The following is an 8224-nucleotide window of genomic DNA, read 5'->3' as shown; positions in this document are numbered from 1 at the left end:
CCCCGAACTGTCCAACTCGGAATATTCGGTTTCAGAAAGGCTGATAACAATTAGTTCAATCAACGCGGAGTTGCTTTAACCCCAAGTTAAGCGCGCGCACGAGGATACATAAAGCCCTGATTAGTGGAGCACAGATTAAGCGAGTCACCATGGAGACGGAGGGAAAGAAGGCGCGGTCAATGTATTTTACAGCGCTTGAGGCCGAAATTCTGATGGCAGCATATGCCGATAACATGCAAATTTTGCAGAAAAAAAGTAACACAGCCTCAGCTGCCAAAGAAAGGGAGCATGCATGGCAAAACATAGCCAACAGAGTCAATGCGTGAGTGTTAATTTAAACATTGATCTAGGGATTTCCACCCATTTAACACGTTATTTTATTATATTTTATTTTACACATTTTATTTTGTGATGTGATGTGAGCGCAGGTGCAACCCAACAGGCCCCAAACGTTCCTGGCAGCAAGTAAAAATGAAATATAAAAATATAGTCCAAACAGGTAAGGTGTAATTGTATTATGAGCCATAGTGCTTGGTCTGTTTGTCCGATGTAAATCAATTGCAGTTAGAGGCTACATTAATTTCCCCTCTGTAAGCACTTATTGAAATTATCTGAACACATTACAAGTACATATTTGCTTACTCTGTGTGCTCAAATGTGACCCGTTATTAGAGATGGCACGATACCACTTTTTTATGTCCGATACCGATACCGATATCATAAATTTCGATATCTGCCGATACCGATATGAATCCGATATAGTGTTTTTTAATCAACAAAACTGTTTTTTAAATATCTTGCTGCATTTTGTATAAGTTCATACTCAAGTTTAAAACAACAACTACACTAAAGCTATTCTGTTATACCTGTATGCAAAAAAAAATATTTCATAGTTCAGCAATACTGATCAATCTAATAAACTTAAACCTACACCATCCTCCCTATTCTGGTATTTTAAAGAGTACTTAGCATAAATATTAAGCAACCTAACTAATAGGGTTCCAACTCCCAGCAACAACAAAAATAAAAAAATAAAAAATAGGGAACCACCCCTCACGCTCCACCTCATGATGCTTAATCGACGTAATCAACCTTAATTTGATGCAGTGTGAAAAAAAATGCACAGAAATCAATTATTTTTCAAGAAATATTAAATAGATTCAACATCTTTCTTCAACAAAATTGCAGACTGCACAGATGGTACCTTCCCAAAGGGAAAAAGTACTATAGCTTACTAGGGTATATATATTAGACTTAATAGTTACTATATACAGTAATGGACTTCTATTCATTTTGCATCAAATTAAAACTTTGGGTGTCAGATAATTATTTATTAAAAGCTAGACATTTTAAATGAGAATAAGAAAGAAAAGTATGTCTTTGTGCCCCCTTTTCCCTGTTAATGCCCTATCGGCCCCCCTGGCTAAACTTTGCTAGATCCGCCCCTGCACAGTTACCAGCGTCAGCTACGTAGAAAAAGATCCTGGAGTAGAAAGTAATCCGGTTGTTCAGTGATGACGCGACGAATCCTACTTCCGGGTCTAAAGTAGTCTACGTTTAATATGGCTTTTGTGTTGTTAACATGTTTAATGTTATGTATTTTCTTCTATTTGATCTCAAAAAGCTCCTAAAACAGTCAGTGATCCCTGTTGACCTCCCTCGGCTTTTATTACCACTAATCATTTATTTAAGCTCAGTCTTTAAAACCTTAGGATGTAACTACAGCCCAGCCTATGCAGCAGTATATGAATGACTAACCTCGTATTGTGGATGGATTATCTCAGTTGTTCTCCTGGCTGAAGTTTGGTCCTTTTACAGCATCCTGCCATGCGATTACATTTGTTCCTGACCACCGAGAACACTCACGTTAACTTTTATCGAGTGGAAAAAAAGTTAGCTTGTTTATATTATGCTAACATAGCTGTGTCGCTAGCGGTCACCTAGCACATCATTATATACCAGCTAGCCCAACTTCAGTAACCCTACAAACGTCACTGCTGTTTAGTTTTCTGTCTTCATTTATGCTGGAAGTGATAGCAGAGCTGTACGTTTTAATTTGTTTCCAAAACCCGCAGTCAGGACATGCTATATTATATTTAGATAGAAGCTAGCGAGCTAACTCCCTGCTAACTTCTAACTCCGTTAAATGTCATAAATTCCGTTTTCATGGATGCCTGGATGTTAAACTCAATTCTTACACCTGGTAGAGCAGAACGCTGATCATTTTATTAAAGATGAAAGACTTTAGACAGTTTTTCAACTCTCAGTAATGCCATAGTGATCGTTTGATATATGGACCTGCAGCGGAGTTTAGACCCAGACACGGCTAGTGACGTCAGACTGAACAACCGGATATTAAATACATTCTAACAATAGCTGATCAGGCTTAAACGTGCTGCTGTTGTTCAGCCGCTGGTTTCCTCTTTCTGGTGCAAAGTGGGCCAAAAACAAACTAGAGAGACGGACTCGCGACAGAAAAGCCGATCAGCTGATCGTTAAGCAGTTTCATGATTGAAGTAGCAGCAGGAGAGGCAGTCGCTCCATATATCGCTTGTTAAGCTTAACGCAGGAATGCTTTACATTCAGAGATGGACTTACACACTTGCTTTACTTCTCTCGGGATAACTTTGTCGGAGATGAAATGCTGGGTTGCTAGCGAAGCTCCACATGCTATCCAGACCACCTACAGGTCCCCATGCCACAGCCGCTCTATCACATGATGCATACTGCTCTGACGTGCTAACGTTCTGAGGTGAGTTAAGGCGTGTTGCAAGTTTTGTGAGGTGCTTTCGTGATATTTAATGGATCGGATTACATTTTTTATTTTTCTCCGATATCCGATCCAGTAATTTAGGTCAGTATCGGACCGATACCGATACGTAATATCGGATCGGTCCATCTCTACCCGTTATAGCCAACAGAAAAAAGCGGAGGCCCGAAAAACAGGTGGGGGTCCTCCACCACCACCACTCACAGAGGCTGAGCAGTTGGCTTCCACATTTGTGATAATGTTGGCAGCATCACATATGATCTTCACAGTGCAGAGAACACAAATTAGCATCCATTACTATAATGAAATAATTTGTTAGTTTGAAATGCTACAGGGAACTATGTACCTCTACATTAATGCTGTGGAAAGACTTCCTGTTCACATAGTCTCCTTCATTTACTGAAGGAGCAATGATTGGAATGTGAGTGCCATCTATACAGATGCCTGGGAACCGTGAGAATAAATGTAAAATTTAAGTAGTAGTTCAAGTATCACCACATCATGAATTAAGTTTTGTTCATCCTGATACCTGCAATTTTGTGGAATCCCTCTTTGATAAATCGTGTGGGTCTATGACCGGGGAACACCACAAACGAGTACAGGAGACGTTTCAGTGCAACTGTAACATTCCTGACTGCCCGACAGACGGTAGCCTTGGAAACGTGTTCAGCGTCACCAATATTATACAGAAAGCTCCCGTTTGCAAAAACGAAGTGCAATACAAATAATATGTACAGAACTGAGAGAATGTCCGCGATGTGTCACATGAGTAATATTAAGCCTGAGGATGTTATTCAAATGAATTATAGATTGTGCTGAAAAACGGTAACATTCACACAGGAAATCATCAGGAAATGATAAAATGTCCAAACGCGCTCTAATCACTCTCTCCCGGCGGAGAGCTCTGCGGAGAATTTGGGCTTCAACATCTACTGGCTCTTCAAGGAAGGGGCACGCCATGTCTGACACTTCCTACAGTCAGGTTTCCGACACAGAGGCGGAGAAAGTCAGGGTTAGTTGAAGTAAACCTGCTAGAGGGCAGGTTAGCTTCACGGAGTGTGTCGTCATAGTAACTCACTCAGAATTAATCTAAACTCGCTTTGTGAAACCGAAAACCCAGAGTTTTCGTTAACTCAGGGTTTACTTACTCAGAGTTTGCACTAAACCGGCTTCCTGAAATAGGGCCCAGTTCTTCAGGTGACACGGTGTTGAAAGCCAAAAGGTGAGAGGGAAATTAAAGGTTATTATCTTGGGACTATTCCACTCCACCCTCATAGTGGTACATCCCATCTGCCTAGTATTGAAAAGTCTTTCAAGATTCAAGATCTTTATTGTCAATACATGAGTATACACAGTTTACAGTGTACCGAAATGCTGTTTCACCCCAAGCCCCCTATGGTGCATTTATATAAGTATATAAAAGATATATCTCCAAGAGATATAAAACTAGGATTTACAACAAATAATATGCTAAATTTAGGGATAAAAGGGTACTAATTACTAACTATACAATACTATAATGACAACTGTACAAAAAAGTCTTTGATTTATGATTGACCTGGAAATTATATTAATTTATACTAATACTTATACTAATGTTTTTTTTTCCAATAAAAACAATAATAACATTAATAGAATACCTTTTTTTTCCTAAGCTTTATTTTCATTTTTAAATTAGAAACGAACAAAAAAAACAAACAAACACACAAAGCAAGAAAGAAAAAAACAAAACAAACAAAAAAACAAAAACAAAAACAAAAAACAAACAAACAGAAAACTCACAACTATGGGACAGAGCAAGTATCATCAAATAACCACAGCATGGCAGGCCATTGTGACCACAAAAGCACTCCCAGGTGCACACTCTTGTATCTATGCCTTTCAAGGATAACCTCAAACATCTGTAATAGATTACCTTTGAATGTAACTTGCCATGTTAGCCCTCTACTGCATGACTTTTTAATTTTTGGGGAAAAAAATATTTCTCCCTATTTTGGGGGAGCTTTAGGGTCCCTAATAGCAGAGGTGGGACCAAGTCATTGTTTTGCAAGTCTCAAGTAAGTCTCAAGTCTTTATCCTCAAGTCTCAAGTAATGTCAGGCAAGTCAGAGTCGAGTCTCAAGTCACTGGTGTAAAAGTCCGAGTCAAGTCACAAGTCTGAAACTTTGAATTTCAAGTCCTTTCGAGTCTTTAAAAAAAAAAAAGAAAAAATAATGTTGCAGTTATATGCTAAATGTAAATATTAGACCATGTAATTTTAAAATCTGTGTTTTTCTCAACACATGACAAAATAGTGAACTTAGAAAATATACACAAATTGTGAAATTGCACCTCTTTAAAATGCAGCTCAATTAAACCTAGCTCCAAGAATAATTTTCACCGACAGTTCTGAGATAAGCTGCATGTTATTCTTGGATGCGGTTGTAGGACCAGCTTTAAAATCGCATGACAAAAATATCATACACATTAAAAAAAACTGTATCACCAACGTAGCCTGGACAACATTTGCTAGTTAGATGAAGTCAGCTATCTCATCTTAGCATATTTATATGCATATTTATAATCATACGGTTCTTGGAGTGAGTGCATACACTCATGAAGTTTAGTAACTTCCGGTCACTGCAACAAGCCCAGGTACAGTTTACCGACGGATGGGTGCAGGACCTTGAAATGCACCGTGTAGAAAGTAAAGACCATCGTACGTATCATAAGTTTACCAGTCTCACAAATCGTCGTCATAAATACACATTCCTTAACCGTTTATTAATAGGACCTTTGAGCTCAACGGTAATTAATTAGTAGTGGAAATAATTTCTGGTACCCATCACAGAAATGTAGCAGTGACAATAATATTGTATGCTGTAATCGTACTGGGCAATTAGTGATACAAAACAACTGTTTTATCCTGTGAATAAAAGTATATGTTTTTGTCAATGTACCATAATAACAGAAGCGAAACACAATATTGTGTCAGGACAATTCACTATTTATGCACAATAAACAAAGGAGCATAGCGCGACAATTTCTGTTCAGCGCCAGACTTGCTTGTAACCTATATCACTAATTATGTTATGAAAATGACGTATTAACTACTAAAAAACACTGACCTTCGTGTAAATGCTTGGAGCAGACTAACCTGTGAGCTGGAGTGTTCTGGGACGTTATATTTGATCTTTGAATGGCTGCAATCCAGGCCATCCGTCGCCTCTTTGTTACTTCGGAAACATGGCTTGAACAATTTCTCTTCAACGACGTAATCCGATAACAACCGATCTCTTTACCCGTCGGCTTCCCGTGGCTGTCATGCGACCGGCTATTGCAGTTAATAATACAACGGCTTCTTGACATTTTTGTGTTTCTTTTTATCGCTGTATAACTGATTTCAATTGAAAGCCTGCGTGCGCTAGTACCGCTTGCCACGAGTTCCCAGAATCCTTTGCGGTTCTACCCGTGAATGACGTCACATTTTCAATCTCTATATAATATGCATGTTAAATTTTATATTTGGGGTAAAATATCAAGTCTTTTCAAGTAAACCGGTTCAAGTCCAATTCAAGTCCCAAGTCATTGGTGTAAAAGTCCAAGTCAAGTCACAAGTCTTAGAACATTTTTTCAAGTCAAGTCTAAAGTCATAAAATTAATGACTCGAGTCTGACTCGAGTCCAAGTCATGTGACTCGAGTCCACACCTCTGCCTAATAGTATATAAATCATAAAATTTGACACCCTGCCCCCCCCCCCCCCCCCTCCAAACAGATATTGGTTTGTTGCTTCAAGACAACACTGTGCGACAAGGGTAGTCAAACACCAAGTTATTCTATAATAAGTTTTATAAGTACAACAAGGATGAACAAATAAATAAGCAACAAATAAACAATGTAAACATTTCACAGAACAATGAAACACCAAAATACATCCAACATTTGACCCTAACCCCATGCACATGCACGCACACACGTTGTGTTTCCATCACTTTTGGGGACAATTGAATTGAAATTGAATGATTTACCTTGCAATTTGTCCCCATAAAGTAGGCGAGACCTCACAATGTGAGTGTGTAAACAAATTTGTGTCCCCACAACAATAAGTAATACACGACCACACACACACACACTAACACACACACAGACACAGTTACTTTACCAACTGACCCCTGAGCTCCTAAGTGTCCGTCAAACCTGATTCAAGGACCCACTCCTCTACTTCACTGTCACTCTATGATAGCTCACTGTCCTCACTTTCTGAGGACAGAAAGTGCACATTCCCTTGGTTTCCTTCCATAAAAGGTTTTTACGTCAATGTCCTGTAATTATGAGTAGATTGCAAAGTAAAACACATTGACTATGATCATATAAATGCACACAAACACATCTCTACACACATATGCTAATGCATTATATTGCCTGAAAAAAATTAGGCTAACTGCACAGTGTTGCCTTGAGGCAACAAATGAAAATTAACAGTTTTACTGTATAAATAATTTTTAAAAAGTAGAACAAACAATCAAATATGTTTCTTAACATATTCATGCACATACAAGTATTTTTATATACATTTATTTCACTATAAACATGTAAAATAGTTATCTTTATCTTGCCTCCTAATGGAGATGCCTCTCATGGAGTGCAGCTTGCAGAAATAAATAAAGTCACACCACCTTCAACTCATCATTTTATTGGAAAGATATGTGCCTGGTAGCATTATTTGAGAAAAATTTTTAAAAAAAGAAAGTTTTTTTTGTTTGTTTGAAGGGCCAGTGTAAGGCATGAAAATGTGGTTTGTTGCCTCAGGGCAAAACTATGCAGTAGAGGGTTAATATAAGCCACATAAGCTTCGGCGCCTAATAAGCTCATCACTGGACCCACTTCAGTTTGCCTACCAGCCTGGCATTGGAGCGGATGATGCCGTCATTCACCTCCTACATCGTTCCCTCGCTCACCTGGAGACCGCTGGAAGCACTGTGAGAATCATGTTCTTTGATTTCTCCAGTGCCTTCAACACCATTCTTCCCTCGGTTCTAAAGGACAAGCTGGTGAACTCTGGAGTGGACCATCACCTCACTACCTGGATCCTGGACTACCTCACCGACCGACCACAGTATGTGAGGACTCAGGGCTGTGTGTCGGACAGGGTCGTCTGCAGTACGGGGGCCCCACAGGGAACGGTTCTGGCTCCGTTCCTCTTCACCATCTACACTGCAGACTTCTCCCACAATTCCACCCAGTGCTTCCTGCAGAAGTTCTCTGATGACTCTGCAATAGTCGGCCTCATCACTGATGGGGACGACAAGGAGTACAGAGGTCTGACCCAAGACTTTGTGGACTGGTGCCAGCTGAACTACCTCCAGATCAACGCCAGTAAAACCAAGGAACTGGTGGTAGACTTCCGCAGGCACAAGCATTCTCCACTGCAACCACTGAACATCCAAGGTATGGACATTGAGGCTGTGGACAGCT

The 8224-nt window shown here is 39.5% G+C and overlaps 1 protein-coding gene across 2 annotated transcripts in view; it reads left to right on the top strand.

The window, feature by feature from the left end:
* The window catches only part of LOC309691813 (transcription intermediary factor 1-alpha-like), a 94140-nt gene that overhangs the window by 70151 nt on the left and 15765 nt on the right, over positions 1 to 8224 (top strand). Inside the window, exon 1 of one of the 2 annotated variants that reach the window (XM_082509765.1) lies at positions 2730 to 2752. The exons of the other annotated variant lie outside the window; for it this stretch is intronic. The gene's annotated coding sequence lies outside the window, so the exon portion shown is untranslated. Of the gene's footprint in view, positions 1 to 2729; positions 2753 to 8224 lie in introns of those variants that run through there. 2 annotated transcript variants of the gene reach the window in all.

The sequence above is a fragment of the Aulonocara stuartgranti genome, assembly GCF_965226115.1.
Source record: "Aulonocara stuartgranti genome assembly, chromosome: 17".
Lineage (NCBI taxonomy): Eukaryota > Metazoa > Chordata > Actinopteri > Cichliformes > Cichlidae > Aulonocara > Aulonocara stuartgranti.
The sequence above is the reverse complement of the archived record's forward strand: the minus strand, read 5'-3'. Positions and strand labels throughout refer to the sequence as shown.